Below are 22,319 nucleotides of genomic sequence, written 5' to 3'. Positions count from 1 at the left end.
AACATGCCATTCACATTAATGCCTTAAGTTTGTTGCACTTGCATTTCCCTATGTTTGAAATTCTGTTTCAATGTTTGTTTTATAAATAAAGTTTTATTGCCATACAACCATGCCCAGTCATTTACATATTGCCTATGACTGCTCTCATGCTATAGTGGCAGAGTTGAATAGCTGTGACAGTGGCTGATGAATGACAAGGAGAGGAAAGTTTTTTTTTGAAGTTCTTATAACACATTATTCAATGAATTGTTCTAAATGCTTTGCTTCCCCCATCTTGACTTGGATGCAGACCTTGAATTAATAACAATTGGATAGATTTAGGGGGAAAAAAACCCGAATCTAATAATGTCCAATATATTACCCTGGAGAAAATGAAGTAGTGAAATGTTAAGGAAATGTCCCCTTACCAGTTTCAATCAGTTAATATCAGGAGAGAGAAGACCGACTATCAAAGACGTTCTTCCTGATGGTACCTAATACTGTAACAACTCATTTCTCTTGTTTTCTCTTTCCAGAGAACATTGGAAAGTTACAAACTTATGTTGCTGTCTGAGACGAACAAGTCTGTCATTTGCTTAGCTGCTCAGTGTTGTGGTCATGTTCCCAATTTACTCATGACACCAGACATAAGGGCTAAGTGAGCTCGATTAGCCAAGTCTAGCCGCCAGCCCTATCTGCAGCCAAGAAGCACAGCCTGAGAGCCAGCAGTCTTCAGCAGAGGTGTCATTCCCAAGCACTTCAGGAGAAATAGGCTCTTCACTTTGCTGTTTGAAAGGGACTCGGAAAGAAAATGAACAAATGCATCAAGGAAGATTTTTCTCTTGACCTAAACTTCAGACATTAGAGACGTTGTCGTGGGTCACCAGGCTGCAAAGTTTCTTCAGTTGGGATAACTGCATTGTAACAGTGGAGTTTCAAGTGTCCATTCTTTTCTCTGAAAAGTAAAAAGTTAATAATAAGATGATAATTCTAATGATGACAATAATAATGATAAGCAAGGGATGGGCTAAATGCTATAACAAAGAGATCCACGGTGGCTTAGCAATGTCAGGATTCCCAGTGGGGCAGTCCTCCTGGGCGCTGTGGCGCCAATGAATATTTAAGCTTGGAAAGCCCTCATACTCATCACTAGAATTCCAGGCTTCATGCAGAAGGGAGAGAGAGAATATGGTGAACTTTTATCTTCTATTTAAATTCCTTGGTATGAAGTTTACATAACGCACTTCTGCTCATATTATCAAAAAATGAGTAACAGGGTCCCACATAGAGTAATGCCAGGAGATTGGGGACATACAGCCAATGGCTTGGCAACTATTTCCTAGCAACCACTCTGAACCGTAGTACAGGAATGTGAATATCTGGTAGTCTGATCTGTCGTATGCATTGATATGTGTTGGGCACTTTCCGAGGTTCATTCACATAATACTTTTTTACTATAAGTAAAAAATCTATTGTATCAACTGCTTTTTCTTTCTATTACATAGGGTTGTAGTGAGTTAAATAGGTAAATAAATGCAAAATGCTTTGAATAAGGAAGGCACCTAGCAAGCATAATGGTTGATAGCTATTAGTATTTTGGCTATATAGTTTGAAAAAAAAACAGACCATTAGTTTTAGTTTTAATGGTGATTCAAGGCTCTAGCAAGACCCTGTTCTATGTTGAAATTCAATTCAGTCCATTTGGTTCAATAGAAATTTATTCAGTGTGCCTGTAGAGTTTCCCAGGAAGGCCTGTGGCTGTCTCATCTTCTTTGATGTATTAGAAGTCCATAAACTATATAAAGTTTCACTAAATAAAAGGGATAAAGGAATATTCCACTTTATGTTCAGTAATCAACATGTCCAAATTCTAAATGAATCCTCAGACCAAAGTGGCTTTTGTGGTGTTGGGGCAACTGCTAGCAAAGTTCACCAATTTCTTTCCTATCTTTAATGGTATGAATTTCCTACATCTGCCACAATGGAAGACTACAATCTTGGTAGCTTAAATGACATAAATTTATTGTCTCACAGTTATGGACGCTAGAAATCTAAAATCAAAATGCTGACATGGTTAATTCCTTCTGGCGGCTCTGAAGGAAAGTGTGCTCCATGCCTTTCTCCTAGCCTCAGGTGGCGGCTGGCAACCCTTAGTGTTCTTCCCTTTGCAGTTGTATCACTGGATTAGAGACCCACCCTCATCCAGTATGAATTCATTTTAACTTGTGTACATCTGCAAAGCTTCTGTTTCCAGATGAATTCATATTCACAGATTCCAGGCATGAGGACATGAACATATTTTTCTGATAAACACAAATCAACCCATAGCCTTAAACAAACAGATTTTACTGAAAAGCTACTAATTATAATAACAATAATGTAATAACAGCAAATTTTAATTACATGATTGCTGAGTTAGGTACTGACCGGGCACTGAGTTAGGGATTTTATTGGTTAGATATAACCTTATTTAATCCAACCCCCCCAACCTCTGTTATTATTACTATCATCATCACCATCATCATCATCATCACACCATTTTTACGTGAGAGAGACTGAGATGCAGAGAGCTATGATAACTTGCCATAGGCAAGTTGGCAAGAAACTAGTACTGGAATCAAGTCAATGTGAGTCCAGAACCAGTAGTCTCATCCAATATATGAGACAAGTGACATCTGTTTTCTAACCAGCAATTGTCCCAGAAACCAGTAGAAAGATAGACTCTTCCTCCTGTTGCAACCCAGCCTATGGGGTTCTTTTCTTGCTGCTGCTTATGTTTTCCATTTGAACTTTCCTGCCTAAATGGATGTACTTTTCCCAGTTGTCATCTCAGAGCTCTCAGAATAGTCGCAGCTCTTCTCTGGTTCGGTTAATCACAGCCAAAGATTAGCTGAAGCTTTCCCTGGAGCTGGGTTCTTGCTCAAGACAAATCTTCAATGCCAGCTTCCTTCCTTGGAATCTTGGGCTGATGTGCTGCATAACTGCAAAGAAGAAGGAGGCTTTCTGTCTTTCCAATTTGGCCTTAATGTTTATATTGTGCTTTACTAAGAATTTGCATGATTATTTCTCCCATCCAGAGGGAAATCAGAAATTACTATTTTGGCAGGATGCAAACAACTTTTGTTCTTTCATTTCAGGTTTTATATATTATAAAAATTGTCTGTTCAACAAGTAAATTTAAAAAATGTATAAACGCATAGCTAATGATCCCTTCCTCAGTGATACAACCATTTCCATGTCTCTAAAGTAGACAATGTTAATGAACTTATGTGTATCCCCCCATTTTTCCCCTTGTCTTATATACATATTATATAAAATAATGTAAAGGTTTACTTAGATTTCTTTTTCACCAAATAGTCATCCTATACATGTTACTTTGAACCTTGCTTTTAAAATTTCATGATGTATCATGCATATATCATGAATATATTACATAAATCATGGCTATTATCATCCAGGGTTTGGTCCTTGGATCTCTTCTCTAGTCCACCTATTATTTCCTTGGCGATATCATTCAGTTCCAAGTCACTAAAAATCTTAAGGTTGTCGACTTCCAAATTTATACTGTCAAATGGGACGCTTGTCTGAATTTTAGACTTGAACAACCTACTGCCTACCCATCTTCACTATTGGCCTATGTCATAGGTACTTAAACTTAACAAGTCCAACATGAAAAACCTAACATTCTCCCCAAAACAGACTCTACTTGTGCTCTGCCCCATCTTAGTTAATAGAAATTCCATCACTCCACTGGCTCAGCTCCCAACAATCCTGTATTTTGCATGTGTGTCCTCTCTGTCTTTCTAATGCTACATCAAGTCCCTCAGCAAATCCTTCCAGCTCTCTTTCAGAGTATATTCAAAGTCCAACCACTTCCAACCTCCTGCATCATCTCTGTCCCAGTTTAAGCCACCACTGTCTCTCACGTGCATTATTGCTCTAGTTGCCTCACTGACCTCTCTGCTTCCACCTTTATTCCACGCCTTCAAGTCTTTATTCAAATATTACCTTTTCAGTGAACACTTGTTCACCCACCCATTTTAAAACTGCACCCATAACATTCTGTACCTGTTTTCTAAGACTTAATTTTATACACAACACTTATTAACTTTCAGTAATATAATTATTGTAAGTATACAGTATAATAGAGTGCTTTCATTATTTTGTCTCTGTCCAAGCCGCAATGGCAGAAATTTTTGTGCCTTTTTTTTTTTCACTGCCATATCCTTAGAACAAGGTTTGGCCTCTAGTAGGTGCTCAATAAAATTTTGTCAATTGATTGGTGAACATTCTTACAAATCAGTGTGTATGTGCGTATACACAAACATAATCTTTTTATTCTAATTTTTTAATAAACTGGTATTTTACACAAATGAGATTATACCAAACATTATTTGTGTCTTTCTTTCTAACTTTTCTTTTATTTTTATTTCCTATGTCTACTGTTTTTCTTGCCTCACATTTTTTCCTTCCCCTCTCCTCAACCCTTGTTAACAACCAGAAATTCATCTTTGTATGCAGCTTCTTCATGCTCCTGTAACAATTTACAAACATATAGACATCAATTCACTATAAATGTATAAACAAAGGGATCTGGGAATTCATTGTTTGCTTTAGAAAAACTCAATTGTATCTTACATACATTTCTCTACATCTTATTTTTCTTACTTTTTCAGTAGTTAGTATAAATCCCATCAAGTTAACTCTTATTAGTCAAATTAATTTCAATGGCTGGTAAGTATTCCAGGAAGAATACAGATGAACTAAAATCTGTTTAGTCTTATCTGACTATGAGTATGTCTTTTGTTTCTAATTTTTTTTCGCTCCATGAGACAATGTTGCAATAAACACCCTTGCATACTGTTCCTTTTGGTTCTACAGGAAAGATTCCTGGGAGTGAGAATCCAAGAGTCTTGGGACAAATTAACCTAGATCTGATTCAGAGAACACTTTAATTTAACATTTTTTTGAAACCTAAAGTATACCATTATTATTAAATTAATATTTAGTATGTGCTTGCTACTTGCCATAAATATTTCCTCTTTAATTCTTATAGCAACATTGACAGTTGAATATACCCATCTTACAGATGAGAGATTAAAGGCCCAGAGAGGAGAACCATTCTCAGGGAGAAGTCACCCTTGCCCTGTTCCTCAGTCTTATTCCCAGTCTTGATATTCAGGCCTAGAGCATTGTCTCCTATTCCTCCAAGGAGATCTATCAGATTGTAAAGCAAAGAGGCTTGTTGGTGGCCTGTCTTGTCTAACTGAGGGCCCTACATCAGCAGACAGATTAGGTCTCATCTCTTCCTCAACACAGTAGGACACTGTCTTCATTCATTGCTATGCTTTTCCTGAGTTGAGCTGTCAGGAAGGAACTCTGTTCTCTTTAATTTCTGGAGCTTGGAGCCCAGCTCAGTGTCTGCCACATTTCAATGAATTAACCTGTGGATAACTATGAGGATGGGCCATGGACTTGACGTTTGCTCTGATCTAAGACATGGGTCTGATCCCAGTCCCCAGGGCAGTGTACCTGCATAGTCTCATTTCATAGGACAAATGACCACCGTCCCCATTCCCAAGCCTCTGATCTTCCAGTGCAACTGCCTTGCCTGGTAATGAGTCAGAAACAGAGCAGAAATAATAATGGCTACTGTGGATGGTGTTGTGAATTACATGCCCAATTTAATGGTAAAGTAATTGCATGGATTATCTCATTTAGTCTTCATAACACTGGATAGAAAAGATTGATATCTTCCCTGTTTTATAGATGAGGACCCTAAAGCACAGGAAAACTAAGTAACTTGCTAATGTGACACTCCAAATGGCAGATCTAGGCTTCAAACCAAGGCAAGATGACTCCAGTACCTGAGTCTTTAAAAGGGAAATGGCAAAACAATCCCTCCATGACATTTCAGAAATTGTCTTGAACTCCACAGGGGACTTTGCTTTGTTCTGGCATGAACAAGACAGAGCAGTAGACCTGGAGCTGACCCAGGGGTGAGGCAAGAGCGCCAGATTCCTGTCCTGGCTCCAACAATGCACATTGGCATCCTGAGTTACTGTCTTCATTTGTGAAGTTTCAGATGGAGCAAGCTGGTGATGACAAAGGTGCTGTGGTTTTTTCAGTCAGACAAATACTAAAGTTGATTTCATCACTCATTGTGAGTGCTAGGCCAGGTGACTTAATCATTCTAAACGTCCCCCCCACCCCACTCCCATGTGGAGAGGGTATATAAAGCCTTATAATAATATAATCTGCTGAAACAGATAAATGTGTTTTAAATGTGTGATACAAAGAGAAAAGTTCAGGTGAAACATATGACACATGATCAGATCAGCACACCATGACATGCCAGGTCCTCCTGCAGGTGAGTCTGGAAGTGTAATGTGGTTCTCAAGCTCCTGCCTCTCCTTAGCACCTTCATTTCCATTGGCATCCCAGCCCCAGCCACCTTCGTGATCTGTGGCTCTGGGGTTTGTGGTTTGGATGTTTATGGAGTGCGGCTTCCTGGCAGCCACAATTAATGCCAGGATTCTCCCCATGGCTCCTTGTTTTAACAACTCCCTTTTCTTGGCACAACTTATGACTGCCCTGGATATAGAATTTCTGAGATCTCTCAACATCTTCTGCCTGAAGGCCTTGAGGGAGTCTGAGTAATCCTGCCACTCTTCTTCCTTTTCCTTTCTTGGACTCTTTACTAAGGGAATGCTACACACAAGGGGAAAAAAGGAAAAAAAGAAATTCTCTCTCAACCAGAAGAAAAATGCTTTGTTAACAGCCAAGAATTCAGTACCTACTAATATACAGACCTTTGATAACTTTGAGGTAGAAAGTGATAGAGTAGGGATGAAGTGGGATGTCTTCTCCCCCTCATATTTGAAGACTGGGACTCATGGGCTAAAGCTTGTCTACAGGCATTTAGGTGGACATTTAGGTACCCGCTTAGGCACCAAGTTCAATATATTCACTCAGCCAAGCAGTTGGGGTGAGAAGAGGGAAGCTAAGAAGGAAACCAGCCTCCCTAGAGCTCAGGCCCTGCCTGGGAGAGTTTATAGCACTAAGAGGCAGAATAAGAAAGAGACAGGGCAACCTGGGCTTCTGACCTACAAGGCACAATGGCCTTGCTCTCCAGTTAATGTGGGCTCTGATTGGTTGACTTAACAACATCCGTTTCTGGAAGAAGGATTCAGGAAGGAATAGAGACAGATAGGACTGGCAAGAAAAATAGTCTTCAACATTTGAAGGAAAAGTTCTAGAAATCTCCTCTCTCTATGATCTGTTAATCACAAAGTATTCTTCAGTGTATCCCCTTTTCAAACATCCAGGTAATTTACTTAAGAAAAAAAAATTCTTGTGAAATTCCTAAATTATCAAGGTGGAAAGGATCATTGAAGGCATCTAGTCTACCAACCCATCTTCAGGACTAAACTAATAAACTAACCTTTAGAAAGAAGTGATTTGCTTAAAGTAGAAGAATCTCAGGGTTCCAGATTGCTTACCCAGCTCTCTCCCCCTACACCATAGCACGCAATTTTGAAATGCTGTTACATTGCTTTCTTTAGTCCTTTTCCTCTTATGTTTCTTTCTTCTTGTCCCTTTTTGTCTTTTCTTCCCATCCTATACCTACCCATAGCCAGAAAGAATTTACTCAGATACACAGAAGACTATTAAAAAGGCAATTCATTCCAAGGTATATACTCTGTAGTAGTAAGTGTACATATTCACCGAAACAATTATACATAAATGTTCTTGTCAGATTTATAATACTCTGAAACAACTCATATGTTCATCAACGGAAATATGGGTAAAAAATGATGTATTTATACAAGAGAATGTGATACAGCAATAAAAAGAACAAACAGTGGTAAACTCAACAATGTGGGTGGGTTTTAAAGAGGTTATATTAAATAAGAGAAGCCAGACACATGATTCAATTTGTATGAAGTTCAAGAATGGCCAAAAGTAATCTGTGTGATAAAAGCCAGAATAATGGGCTGAAGTCTGGTAGCTATTGGTTGGGAAGTGGCCCAAGTTAAGCTTATGGGGACTAGATGATATTCTATATCTTGTTCTGGGTGTTAGTCATATGGGAGAATACATATGGAAAAATGCATTGGCCTGGGCACTTTAAGTATATAAATTATACCTAAGTTTAAAAAAAAAAATCTTTGAAAGGGCAATAGAAAAGTTGGAAATATTCTGATGGGAAGAGGACTAACATACCCAAAACAGGCTAACAAAATTACTGAAATTGAATATCAAATTTAATTTTGGGATAGCAGCCAGTGAAAAAATTCCTAATCATTTGTCCCTCACATTTTCTTAAATACAAATTAAAATCGTCAAGAGAGCAATATTTTAACAGCAATATTCTTTTAAAATTAACTTATGTAGTATTTTAAAAAAAAGACTCTGAATAATATAATGGTCAAAATCTCTGACAAAACTCATTGGAAGTGTTGAGCTGTCTTACTATGCCCATTTTTTCCTATCAGTCTTTTACAAAGCTAACACTTACCGTGAAATATAATGAAGATATGTTCTTAGAGGAGAAGAAGCAAATGAGATCCAAGTGACCATCAGTTGGCTAACTCCCTAGAGACAGTGCTTAGTCCAGCACATCTCAACTGTGACATGCACAGAATCACCTGGGGATCTTGTTAAAATGTGACATGGAGTCAGCAGGTCAGGAGTGGGGCCAAGATTCTGTGTTTCTGGCAGATCCCCAGGTGATGTTGCTGCTGTTAGATCAAGGACCACACTTTGAGTAACAAGGGCTAGACTGCTCTGGAAGTGTTCAGCCATCATTTTTACCGTTTGTATTGGGATTATTTGCTAAACATCAGATTTCTAGGCTCCTTCTCCATAGAAGGTAGGACAAGGGAAGCTGCTTTTTTCTCTTTCATAAATCCCAAGAAGATTATGGCAAAACCTAAATATTTGGAGCCACTGACTTAGAAGAAAATGAACTTATGGCAAGCCCCTTACAGTTCTCCAGTAAGTGTAGTTGCTGCAGCTGGCTTTACACATCAGGAGAAAGGAAGGGAAAGAACATAGTTTCAGTGTCTTATAGGCATCAGTCGCTTATTGGATATGCAATTAATCTTAGTTCATTTAATTCTAATGCATATCTATGAAGTGGAAATTATTGTTAATGTTTTAGAGTTAAAAATAACTCTGTGATCATCATTGAGCACCTACTATGTTCCAGAAATTGTACTAAATGCTTTAAAGGTACCCTCTCAAAAAGAAACCCAATGAAATAGGCTCTGTTGTTTCTTTTCAGTTTTCCAGCTGAAGCAATGCAGCAGTAGAGAAGTTGAACCAGTCTAGGGTCTGTCTGATTCTCTAGAGCTCGAGCCTCAGCATGCATGCAGGGCCCCTTTCAATCAGTGTCACGCAGGAAGCAGCAAGGCCAGGACGCAACCCAGACATTTTTATTTTTTATATTTATTTATTTATTTGCCTCAACTATAACAATTTGACCAATTGGCCCATCTTATGTTCTTTTCATTTTGCTTTTATTACTCCATTCTTCAATTATTTTGCTTTGAGGAGTATCAGTAAAAAGACTCAGGGGCTCAAACTGTAATGATTAACATCTGTATAGTATTTGTCAGTTTAAGATAGTGTACAAGATACTTTGGCTGATTTGATTTCCCAAACCACATATATCCTCATCTTATGAATGAGGAAACCCTGGGCCAGGAAGATGTAATTCATTCATCTGGATTCATACTCCAGACTCCTCACTCCAAGTCTGTGAGTTTCCACTGGGCCATTCTGCCAAGGGAAAAGACAGCAGGAAATAAAGTGGGAGAGGGAGAAAGACAACCACTTGGGAACCAGCAGCACTGAGTTTTCGTCCTGGCCCTGCCACTAGCTAGATGCAACCTCAGGCGATCTGGTTTCTCTCTTTGCACTGTAAATTTTTAATCTGAAAGTAAGAGAGTTTAGAATAAGCCAGTTATTTTAAAGTAGTGTTGGATCATATTTACCAAGACCCCTTCTTTAAAAGAAATCTTACAGTTAACCACTAACTCCTAAAGAAAACCTTATAGCAGATAGTTAACAACTGGAGCCCCGGGGACCCACCCCTTCTCATTCTAGGTTGGGTTGGGAATCGCTTCTGTTTTGTTCACTGAGTTCTTACGGTGTCTGACATAGTAGATGCTTATTAAATGCTTGGTGAATGAATAAGTCTCTTCTATGGAGTCCCTGGAGCTCTGCGGACACAGTATAGAGACCATTGACCAACAGGTCTCAAGGTTTCCTGTGGTTCCAAGAGGCCACATTTCTGAGAAACTAAAGCTTCCTGTAAGAGTTGAGACCAAAAGCAGAGATTTCTCCAAATGTCCCTTCATATACGGGGACCTCAGATACTTCCAGGCAAAGACAGAATTCTGCAGCGCTGTGTTTTACATCACGCTGTATTAGATGCTTAAGGATCAGATGTTTTATCTTACATTCTTTCTCAAGAAAATACAAACTGAATACCAAAATGGACAAAGAACTAGGTTTATTAGGTGACTTCTTTTAAAGTTTTTTCCCTTCTGTGAACTCTGTGCACAAATCGCTCCCCTAACTCTTCTATAAATTTCCTGGATTCTCTTAAAAACTAATTTTATTTGAATGTTGCCTACATATCTGACTGTGACATAGTCAATACTGTGTTATTTTATTTCTGAATAATAAAAAAAAACTTTTCATTATGAAAAATTTCAAAAATACAAAAAAGTGGAAAAATTACTAGTATAAGATTTCTAATTATTTGGAATAATTTAGAACTATGGTTACAATAGAGCTTCATATACCAATAAATTCTACAGTTGCTAGGCGTTTGTCACATTTACTTTATCTATTCTGATTTCCCCTTTTCTCTTTCTTTGTGAAAAATTTCAAAGCACCATGTTATTTTACCCCTACTTCAGCATACTGTGAAGATTTTGTTTTCTTTTATTTTGGGCAGGAAAGAAAATTTATCTTAAACTTTGGGAAGGAGCATAAACATGGTTCACTTTCACTTATATTTTTAAATGGGTTCAGTTATTTAATAGAGTAAATTGATAAAAATGCTCACATTTATCAAAAGCCATATAGGCTTCTGCAAAACTCCCCTAGGGTTCTGCAAAAGACGCTGTCTATATTCCCTTATTCAATCGATGTAACTATTTCCTAAGTTAGGGACTCCTCTATTTTACAAATGAGAAAACTGAGCCTGGAAAGTGAGCAAATGTGGGCTTGATCTCAGAGCTGCTTATTTTGTTCCCTGCCACTTGTGCAGCCCACACCTGCCCTCTGTCCTGATGACTTTGGTGGGTTAGACACTTAAAGTGCTTTAGAATTTTGCCATGTAATGCTGGAGCATGTGATACAGTGTGATGGAACCTATGGTTTAGTTCCTGAGTCTATGTGTTAAGAGGTACATGGTCAAGATAGCATTTGTCTAGAACAGTGCTTCTCAAATTGCTGGTGGTTACACATTAGCAGATTACAAAATAAATTTGTGAGTCATGATCAGTATCTGAAAAAAAATAGACTAGACTAGGGAGAAAAAAAAAACAAAACAACAGGAGAGCTAGTATTGCAGATAAGTGATATGTGTGAAGGTGTGGGTGCAGTTGTGTGTGTGTATTGGGTCATTATGTGAATGCACTTTTTGGTGGGATGATGATATAAGAGGTTTGAGAAGCCTTGTTTGAGAAGATGCAACTGAGAAGTATAGGATCATGAAGCCATATTACATAATAAATGGTAGAACAAGGTGAGAACATTGGCTCTTTCTCTCAAATTATAACTGCTTATTCTCATCTCTGTCTCCCTTGGGTCTTGAGCTTTTGATTCTCTATCTTCTTATGAAAACACACAGACATATATAGTTATGATCAAATACAAACATTAATGTAAAATATTTCAATATTTGATAATACACCATTGTGTGCAAAAGGTTTCTTCTAAGTAACAAGACAAGGCAGAACTAAGAGAGTTAAGACACTAGGGTGAATGGATGAAAATCATAGGATACTAGATTTTGTTGCTTGTGACCATATGTATAACTTTGCTGACAATTGGTCTGCCCAACAAAAGAGGGGGTTCCCTGACTTTGTATTATACAAACGTGTCTCCAGATGATAATTTGACAGTGTTGTTACGTTAGGTTGAAGATATGAGGTTAAAGCTAAGATGACTTCCATTTCTCTGGGGTCAATGATCAAATATCATTTGTAAAGAGCTAGAGGTAAGAAAGAGTGTTGCACGTCCATGGGATGATTAAATGTGAATGGTTCTAGATCAAAGGGGTAGGAGCTGTAGAATCAAGTAGGGGTGTGCTCATGTATGTTCTTCTGAAGCTAATATAAAACGTTTTATTTTATTACAAAGTCAGTGTTACACCATGAAAGAGTTATAAGCCTGGATAATGGTCTGATCAGACTTGTATTTGGGACGTCTGATTTGCAGAAGGACAGGTTAGGTGGTGATTGCCATGGTCCAGAAGAGCCAGATGATAGTCTTGAGTGACAGGTGCAACGTGAACAGAGTTGAGGGCTATGAAGGGGAGAGACTCAGCAGGGCTTGGGATTTGATTGGACATAGAGGGCGATGAAGAAGAAAAACATGTATTGTGACATCATTAAAGACCAGGCTCTGGAGTCAGAGAGAGAAAAGTCTTAGAAAAGCAAACATCACTTGCGTTTTGAGGCTTTAAACAAGTGAAGCCTCAGATTCTTCTTCTATAAAATAGGAATCACAGCAGCACTTACTTCATAAAACTGATACACAGATTTAATGGAGTAAGGCATGTAAGTGCTCAAGAGATAATTTTTCCTGAAGACTGTACTTTTAAAAGAAGTTTGAAGTTTGCAACAAAATTGAGAGGAAAGTACGAAGATTTTCTACTTACCCTCTGCCCTATACATGCACAGCCTCCCCCATTGTCAAAATGATCACCAGAGTAGTACATTTTTTTAACCAAGGATGAACTTACATTGACACATCATAATCACCCAGAGTCCATAGTTTATCTAAGGGTGTATTCTTGGTATTATACATTCAATGGATTTCGACAAATGTGTAATGACATATCTCCATCTTTATAATATACGGTATATTTTCACTGCCCTGTACATCCTCTGTGCTCTGCCTCTTCAGCCCTCCCCACTGCCACCTTGGACAACCACTGATCTTTTGATTGTCTGCATAGTTTTGCCTTTTCTAGAATATCATAGAGTTGGAATCACACAGTACGCAGATTTCTCAGATTGGCTTGTTTCGCTTAGTAATGTACATTTAAGTTTCCTGCATGTCTTTTCATGGCTTGATAGCTCATTTCTTTTTAGTACTGAGTAATATTCCACTGCTGGATTTATCTGTTAACCTACTGAAGGTCATCTGAACTGACAAGAGCTATTTTTAGTATTATGAAATGGAAACTGTATAAAATTTTCTTCCAGTTTGTGGACTCAATCATTCTCAGAAAAAAACTCCTGTCATTTTTATAATGTTCTAAGTTAAAAGATATGGGCTTAAGGAGAGAAGTGACCCACAGTACCTGAATAGGACAAAGTCATATGAGCAGAGTCCTTTAAGAATTCTGTCTAAACAAAGCTTGATTTTGTCTAGGTTTGCTAAACATTATGCAGAAATCAAATACAGAAATCAATTAAGATCTCAGCCATTTGAATGTACTCCACTCTTCGACTTGCTCTTGCTCTTACATGGGGACTTAAATCTCATATGTCAAGAAAAACTAATTCTAAACTTTTAAAAATTAGGAAACAAAGCATTATTTAGCTTGAAGCCGTAACAAAAGCCATCTGCTGTGAATCCTTCATTTGGAAACAGGATTTTCTCCCCTGTTCTCTAACCTAAAGGCCTTAAGCTGGAGCTTTCTGACATGAATTTTTGAAACAAAATATGGATTCCTGATTCATCTGTAAGTAGGATCCTCCTGTGGAATGTCCTTATTTCCCTTTCATGACTGAGAAAACTTTTACTCATTTTCAAGATGCAGTGTCAGTGTCTCATTTCCCTGACTAGATAAGCTATCTTTCCTTGTTGATAAAATACTCCATAAACAAAGGCTACAATGAACTTATCAGTGTATTATTATTTTATTAGTTATAATAATATGTAATTGCATTATTATTTTATTAATTATAATAATATGTAATTGTTTAGGAATTTGCAGTTTATTTATATGGACAAACCATCTATTCATTTTACAGGTAGACTCTAGGTGTGCAGTTATGCCTGGCTGGATCCCTTATAGTGACTCTACAGATATGCCCAGCTCCATCTATGACGCTGAGTCAGAGAACTGATGATGCGTGTGCCCACTGGCAAAGGGGGAGGGTGGACCCATTCACCTTGCTCTCTGTCTTCTCTGCGCAGATCTTAGGTTATTGCAGTGATAGGCATGAGCTAGATTGCATCTGTTCATAAGAAGGAAGGAGGGCTGTCTGTGCACATCTATTCTCAATTCCCCTTCAGTGACATCACATCGGTAGCTTAAAATAAGACCTAGTGGGGGCATTTATACCATGGAAATGGGTAAACACCACACATCTCAGTTTCCTCCCTGGAGAGCTGGTTGTTAAATCCTTACCAGGATGCCATTGCTCATTTGTCACTTTCTGATATTACAAATTGATCAAAGCCTCGTATTACATGCTATCAAAACCATGCTCCTCTCCCTTGTAGCATTTATCTGAGTGGCAATTTGATGTTTATTTGCAGTGGAAAGATCAATTGAGACAGTATGTACTAAGTACCAATTACAGGTATGGAACAAAATGTGTAACTATTTAAATGATTAAGCTTATTTATTATGTAATCATTGGTGTGTTGTTTTCCCCTCCACAAGATGGTAAGTTGCATAAAGGCAGGACAGTGCTTGCTTTCTGCCCTAAGGATCTAAAATAATCCCTGGCCCACAGTAGATAAACAACTACATTGTGATAAAGCAATAAATAAAACCACCATTTTCTGCTGCTGATAATAGCTCTCTGATCCATCACACACCCAACCCCCTGTGTGTTGAGTGAGAAGGAGTTGATTTCACGTGTTACCTGTTAAGGGGGCGTGGCTGACAGTTCTACCCAGGCTACCTATGATTCTGTTACATCAGTCGTTGTAAGCATTGGTGTCTGTCCTTGCCTTTCAGTGAATTGTTAATATGACAGATTTCCTGAGGGACCAAATAACCTTTAAAAATATTTAGTGAGTAGGAACAACAAGTGTATCTTGGGGATTCATGTCTAGAAAATAGGCTTAATTAGGTACTTAACCATTCGTTATTATTCTCTCCCCTCCATGTGTTAATCTGGCTTTGATTTGGTTACTATGGCTGTTCCCAAGATGTCGTTGTTTAAGAAAATGCATTTTTCACAATTGTCAGTTCTGAAGATGTTACTAAAAGATGGTTATGAAGTATTTCTAATCTTCATTTCTCAGTTGATTCATTAGTGGGATGAAGCTCAAGTGTGGCTTCATTAAGTCTTTTCATTGATGGGAGTACATTCACATAAAAACTCAGCCTCCCAACACTGACTGTCATCCGTGACAGGCATCCAGTGTTTCCAGCTCACAGGCCGGATCTCGCATCTTTAATGAGAACATCAGAGTGCTTAGCAGCCAGGGCTGCGTAGTTGGGGCAGCAGGCGTGGATGTAAAGGTCACTCCAGGGAAATTAAATTGTTTTGTTTTTCAGTACTTTGTTTTGCAAGCAGGTGATCTGAAGCATCTCAGATCTTACAACACCAGGAATCCAGTGTGGAAGTTTTCATAATGCTGGAGGCTACCCATGACATTGTATTCTTAACATAAAAATATTGCTAACGTGGGAGGCCCTCAGGCATTCTGGAAGGGGCATTCTCACCTGAAATCGGGAGACTTGGGCCTTTATCCCATCACTCCTATTAAAAATAATAATAATAAAAATAGTGCATACTCTTTGAGTTCTTACTTTGTACAAGATGATATTTTTAGTGATTTATAAATATGGGGAGGTTGAAGGGGTTGAAACATGAAGTCACATGGTAACTCAGATATGCGGACAGAATGTAGTTCTATTTGTTCTGTATTTGCTCCACTTTTTCTGCTAAGTCCCATGCACTGGTGTCAAAGGGAAAAAATATTTAGATTTAGTCCAATAAATACTTTTAACATTTGCTGTCCAATATAGTAGCCAGTACCCATGCATTCTTATTTGAGCACATGAAATTTGATTGGTCGAAATGGATAGGTGCTCTGAGTATAAAATACACATTGGATTTCAATTACTTTGTAGGAAAAATAAAGAATGTACATCTGTTTAATAATTTTTATACCAATAACATGTCAAAGTATTTCAGAAATTTAAAATACATTGTTCACATCATTGCTTCATTTTATTTTAATTAAATGTGGCTACTGCAAAGTTTAAAACTAAGTATGTATCCACTACTTATGTTTTCCTCCAGGTAGAAGAACAACAAGTATTGAGGTTGTGAGTCTTGAAAGACTTGGTGTTTTGAGGACACAAAAGACAACACAGTATCTGGGAACACTGGCAGAGAGTGTATAACAGGCAGAGAGCAGAGTAAAACCAGAGAGAAAATGAGAGGTCAGATCATGTAGACAGACAACTGTGGTCTCTAGAAAGGAGTCTGAATGTGTTCTAAGAATAACAATGAAAAGTTGTTGAAGGGTTTTGGCAATAGATAAGGAATGTTATGTGTGTTTTATATCACTTCTCTAAGCCTCAGTTTCCCTATCTTTAAAATAGATGGAATAACATTAATGTCTTCAAAAGATCGTTGAAAAAGATGATGCATGAGTAGTCACTATGGAAGTTGTAAAATACTGTAGAAATATAAAATAATCTTAACATTATGGTTAACGCTCAGAAATCTTCAGTGATTCCCTGGCATCAATGGCATAACGTCTTCCATCAATGAGTCGTAAAGTGTTCCATCTGTTGGCACCATCTGACCAATATGAACATTTATCTCATTTTCTGCCTCAGTATATTATCTCCAGTCTTCTCCCCATTATATCTCCTGTGCCTACAACTTGCTTTTGCTCATAATGAGCAGTGTGTTCATTTTTAATGCCTTCTTCAATTTCCTCCACCTATTCTAATCCAGTTTCACACTTGTACCTGTATTAGTCTGGATTCTCTTGGTTACAAGGAACAGGAAAACCTCACTTGTAAGTGAAAAGTCCAGGAGGGTGTCTAGTTCCTCTGGGCATGAACTGATCCAGGCACTCATGAAACCATGTCAGGGATTTGTGTTTTAGGTCTCTATCTCTAAATTTCTCCCATGAGTTGTCAGTTTGATCATTCATAACTCCAGACTTCATCCTACCAGCTTAGCAACTCCACTAGAAAGAGAATTTCTCTTTCCCAAATGTCTGGCAAAAGTCTCATGTTTCACTCTATTGGCCTAAATTCATTATACACCCTGAATAAACCTATGTAATATGTATTGGCCAAATCCCAGGCCAGAGCCCACCCAATGGTTTGAGGGCCCTAGGTGGAGTTAGTGCCCATCCAAAATGGATGAAGTGGGTTTGGGGTAGGTCCCAACAGAAAAACAGAATTTGGAAATGGACACTTCACAGGCAAAAAGAAAAGAAAGCAAAAACCCTGCCCAGATATCCACCATAATGCTACAGGTCATGTCCCTTGTCCTCCATGGGCCCTGCCTTGTGACTTCAGGCAATAATTATCTTTTTCCTTCCTGACTTTTCTTCATACTTGGTCTCTGGAGCATATATTTTTGGCACTTGATATTCCATTCTGCACTTTATTATAACCATAAAATTTTTATTGCCTGATTAGACCTTGATGATAATCTCGTCCTAGAGATGTGAAAGCCCTGAAGGAAAAAATAATAAATTTTGGATTATTTTGAAAATATTTCTTAAAGACTTTTAAGTTATTTCTAGGGGAAAAAAGTTACAAAAATTCTTTAAAAAAAAAAGCTATAACATTTTTTTCCCAGAGGTTTGCATTATTATTCTTAAAACTTCTGAATATGTCAATCATGAGAATTTTATGAACAAACTAAATGCATGGTGTAACTTTAAATTTCTAACCCAGGAGTGTGCCTTTTGATCTGTAAAGGATGAATGTGTTCCCTCTGTCCCCGAATATATGTATGTATGTATGTATCTATGATATCTATCTATATCTGTATCTATACATATAAAATTGTTTTGTTTCCTTTTGACTTGACTTTAACATTTTACAATGTTCTTCTTCTTTTTTTAAAAAATTTCTTTGGATCTAAATATGCCCCAGTCTGCCTATCTGTCATTCCTGATACGTCTTTGTACATTACAGTTGTCTCTGAGTTGTAAGAGGTGTGTTCCTAAGGGCAATTGAGTATCTGTATTTGTTATGGGTATATGAGCTAATGTGTGCCTATGTATGTGTCTGATGTATTTGTTTTTTTTTCCAGCTTCATTGAGATGCAATTGACATATAACATTGTATTAGTCTAAAGTGTACAATGTGATGATTTGATGCACATATATATATTGGAAAATGTTTACCACTATAAGATTAGCCAACACATCCTTCACCTCACAAAATTACCATTTTGTTGTTATTACGGTGAGGCCATTAAAAACATAGTCTTAGAAAGTTTCTTTCGTATGGCAGAGGGAACTATGTTCAGTATCTTGTAATAACCTTTAATGTAAAAATGTGATATACAAGATCTTGTGGTAACTCACAGTGAAAAAAAATGTGACAGTGAATATATGTATGTTCACATACAACTGAAAAATTGTGCTCTACACTGGAATTTGACACAACATTGTAAAATGACTATAACCCAATAAAAAATGTTTAAAAAATATGGAAACAAATATATGTATGTATATGCATGACTGGGACATTGTGCTGTACACCAGAGATTGACACATTGTAATTGACTGAACTTCAAAACAAAACAAAACAAAACAAAATTATAGTCTATAGCAACTTTCCAGTATACAGCATGGTGCTGTTAGTTATAGTCTCTGTGCTGTTCATTAGGTCCCTGGAACCCATTCATTTTATGACTGATCATTGGTGCTCGTTGACCAGCATCTCCCCGTCTCCCCTGTCCCTTAGTCCCTGGGAACTACTATACTACTATCTGCTCTATGAGTTCAGTGTTTTCACATTCACATGTCAATGAGATCATGCAGTATTTGCCTTTCTTTGTCTGCCTTATTTCACCTAGCATTATGCTGTGTGTATATTTGTTCTTTTATCTGTCAATGTGACCATGTCCATGTTTGGCTATTGTGAATATTACTGCAATGAACGTGAGACTGCAGGTGTCTCTTTGAGATCGTAATCTCTTCTTCTTTGAATATATACCCAGAAGTGGGATTGCTGAACCATATTAAGCTTTTCCAAACTTCGATTTCACAGATAGGAAAAGAATAACAAAGCTTTTGGGCTAGACACACATGGATGGGAACTCTTGCTCCCACACTGAGTCATTCTCAGTGCTCCAGCAGCTCCTTTGAGCCTTGGCGTTCTCCTTTTCAAAGTAGAGCTAATGAGACCTATACTACAGGAGGGTGATAAAAATTAAATAAAGTAATATACATAGCACCCCAAGGAAAATCCCTGGCATATAATCCATTTATTTATTTATTCTTGTATTCACTGAAAATATCCTTGAAGGCTTACTGTGCAGCTGGATATTATTCTGGCACTGAGGATGGAAGGTAAATAATATAAAAACCTCTGCTCTCAGGACACTCACTGTATGGTGAGAAATTGACCAGCAAATGTCATTTCTCTACTCCTTGCACACTGTTCCCAGCGTCACATGGTCCATTAATAGCACTTCTAGGAGTAGGAGCTGGCTTGTCCTGAATCCCAGGCAAATGCTTGAATGCTGAATTTTTCTATTTTACACTGAAAAATACATATCAGTGTTGGTTTCTTAATTAAGTGGCTTGAAGAGTAACATGGTAATTCAAGTTGGGGGAGGCTTAGAGCTACAGAATTGTAAAACAGTGTGAGCGGAAAGCGCTATACCAGGACTTAGAGTGTGCATGCCACGATGCCTCCTCTCCCAGCTCACTGTGAGAGCATTTTCCCATTTGGCTCTGCCATTCTGGACCTCCGTTTTCCTCGGTTATAAATGAGAGATTTGGAATAGATACCCGTAAGTCTAACATTTACGTTTCTAAGTACAAAGCCTCTCTTTCAATATTTATGATTTCAAGCATGTATCCCTTCTTTTAGCAATTACGGAATCTCCCCATGCAGGACAACATGTAGGCATTAGGAGTACTAAAGAGGATTAATTAAAAGGGCTAACAGGTGTGCAGTGAATGATAGCATAATGCTAAGAAAGCTATAGTAGAGATGTGAAGAAAGAGCTATTGTGTTGAAATAGCGACTGGGCTCAGTTCCATTTGGAAGGATGGTGAGGAAAGCTTTGATGGAGGAGATGCCATTCAGTTGTGGAATTTGATGGACATCAGTGGATAAAATTTGGGTAGGTAAGGAACTGGGGAAGAAGAGTCAAGCAGAGATAACCAGGAAGGTCTGTGCCACTTTATGACAATGGCTGGTAGCTTGGTTTTGTCAGGTTATGTACTTCAAGAGGAGTGACTGATGTCATAAGGATGTACATTGGAGTCCGATTGTAGATAATCTAAATTATCAGATTTAGGAATTTTAACTTTATCTGTTAGGTGATGCTTAAGTGTTGAAATGTTTTTGGGTAGAGAAGAAACATGATTATTTTATTTAGAAAAACTATAATTCTGGTGGTAAAGTTGTGGATGAACTGGAGGGAAGTCAAATGGAAGTCCAGTTAGGAAGCAATAGAAGGATTAAGTGGGGCAGTAAAAACTAAAATGGAGAAGTGACTTAGTGACACAATTAAGAAAATATTGATAAGCCTTAGTAACCAACCGGGTTTAGGTGCAAGGGACTGGGAGAAACTGGAGATGAACATATTATTTCTAGCTTAAGCAACTAGACACCACTAATTATGCAAGGGAGAGAAGAGTAAACTTTGGAGGAAAATGAAGGGTTCTGGTTTGGAGCTGTTGAGTTTAGAACTCTTAAGAATACCTCAGGGTGATTTCTAGCTCAATGAATCTGACGTATGTTTAAACATTTGTGTCTGAAGCTAGGAGCAGGGATTTTGATGGAGATGCACATTTGGGAATCACTCGTATACAAGATAATTGAAATGATGACACATGTTGAGAATAGAGCTTGGTAAGCTAAGAAGTTCCAAGATGGGATCTATTGAAGATCTTAAGAAGTTTGGGCAATAAACTTTATGCTCACTATTGCTTCTAAATCAGCTTTAGTAACGCTCAGGAGAGAGAAAAAAGACAGTTTTGATAGCAGTATATCCATCCATAAAGGTAAATTATGATTATGGGTAAGACATTAGAGTTTATTCAGCATGGAGGACTTAAAAGATAATCCTGTGCCTTCTCAAATGATGTATTTGGGTTCTCTGAAGCCCTTGATATTGTATCTCTGCCTTTTAAATGTTTATAATTGCAACCCCTTTAGGTGATAATGCAATGAGTTATCCTCATGTGAGGAGAAAAATTGAAGCAAGTTGATATGACCCCTAAATATGGAATTGATCCATTGGTTTGCATGCAGAGTGACTAGTGTAGTATCCTACAGAAAGCAGGTGCTCAGTTTTTGGCAAAGAGATGGTTACTGTCTACTAATAACTTAGTGCTTACGGGACAGGAGCACTGAGCAGAGGTCAGGGTGCCGAGCTCCATTTGGCACTAAGTGAAATCTCAGTGTGACCTCAGGCAAGTATAGGGAGGATTCTGAGCCTCTGTTTCCTCGTGTGTTAAGATGGGGCAGTGGCTCTGTCTCTGAAGTCCCTCCCTGCTCTTTAAGGCAACAGCTCCATGTCAGTGGACAGAATGCGCAGCCTACTGATTTCCCATTTGTTGGCTAGCCTGTCTCACTAAGGGTTTATTTTTTGTTTTCCAGAGAGTAGGGTAGAGAGAATTCAGGCTTCTACCTACCACCCAAAACAATGTAAAGTATCATGCATTTTGAAGTTATTATCTTTATGACAGTCAGGATTCCTAAGCTGAAGATCTCTTTCTCACTCCTTTTTTTTTTTTTCAAAGATGATGCAATTGAAAAAAACCCACAGAGGCATCTCTGTTTTTCTTCCCAGATAAACTTTCCACCTTGTTCATCAATTCTTTTTATTTCAAAGAAATACGTCACTCATAGGTGTACACACCTATCAAAAGTCATCAAATTGTACGCCTGAAATGTGTAGTTTACTGTACAGAAATTATACCACAATAAAGTCATTTTAAAAAATGTCACTCCTTAG

At 37.9% G+C, this 22,319-nt stretch overlaps 1 long non-coding RNA gene across 3 annotated transcripts in view; it reads left to right on the top strand.

Annotated features, from left to right (window-relative positions):
• Positions 1–13,696, top strand: part of LOC116668000 — a 269,658-nt gene extending 255,962 nt beyond the window's left edge. For all 3 annotated transcript variants that reach the window (XR_004325024.1, XR_004325021.1, XR_004325022.1), the window contains one exon: positions 516–13,696. This is a non-coding gene — a long non-coding RNA (uncharacterized LOC116668000). The remainder of the gene's footprint in view (positions 1–515) is intronic.
• Positions 13,697–22,319: the final 8,623 nt, after the last annotated feature.

The sequence above is a fragment of the Camelus ferus genome, chromosome 2, assembly GCF_009834535.1.
Source record: "Camelus ferus isolate YT-003-E chromosome 2, BCGSAC_Cfer_1.0, whole genome shotgun sequence".
In the NCBI taxonomy this organism is placed as follows: domain Eukaryota; kingdom Metazoa; phylum Chordata; class Mammalia; order Artiodactyla; family Camelidae; genus Camelus; species Camelus ferus.
This window is presented reverse-complemented; position numbering and strand designations above follow the sequence as displayed.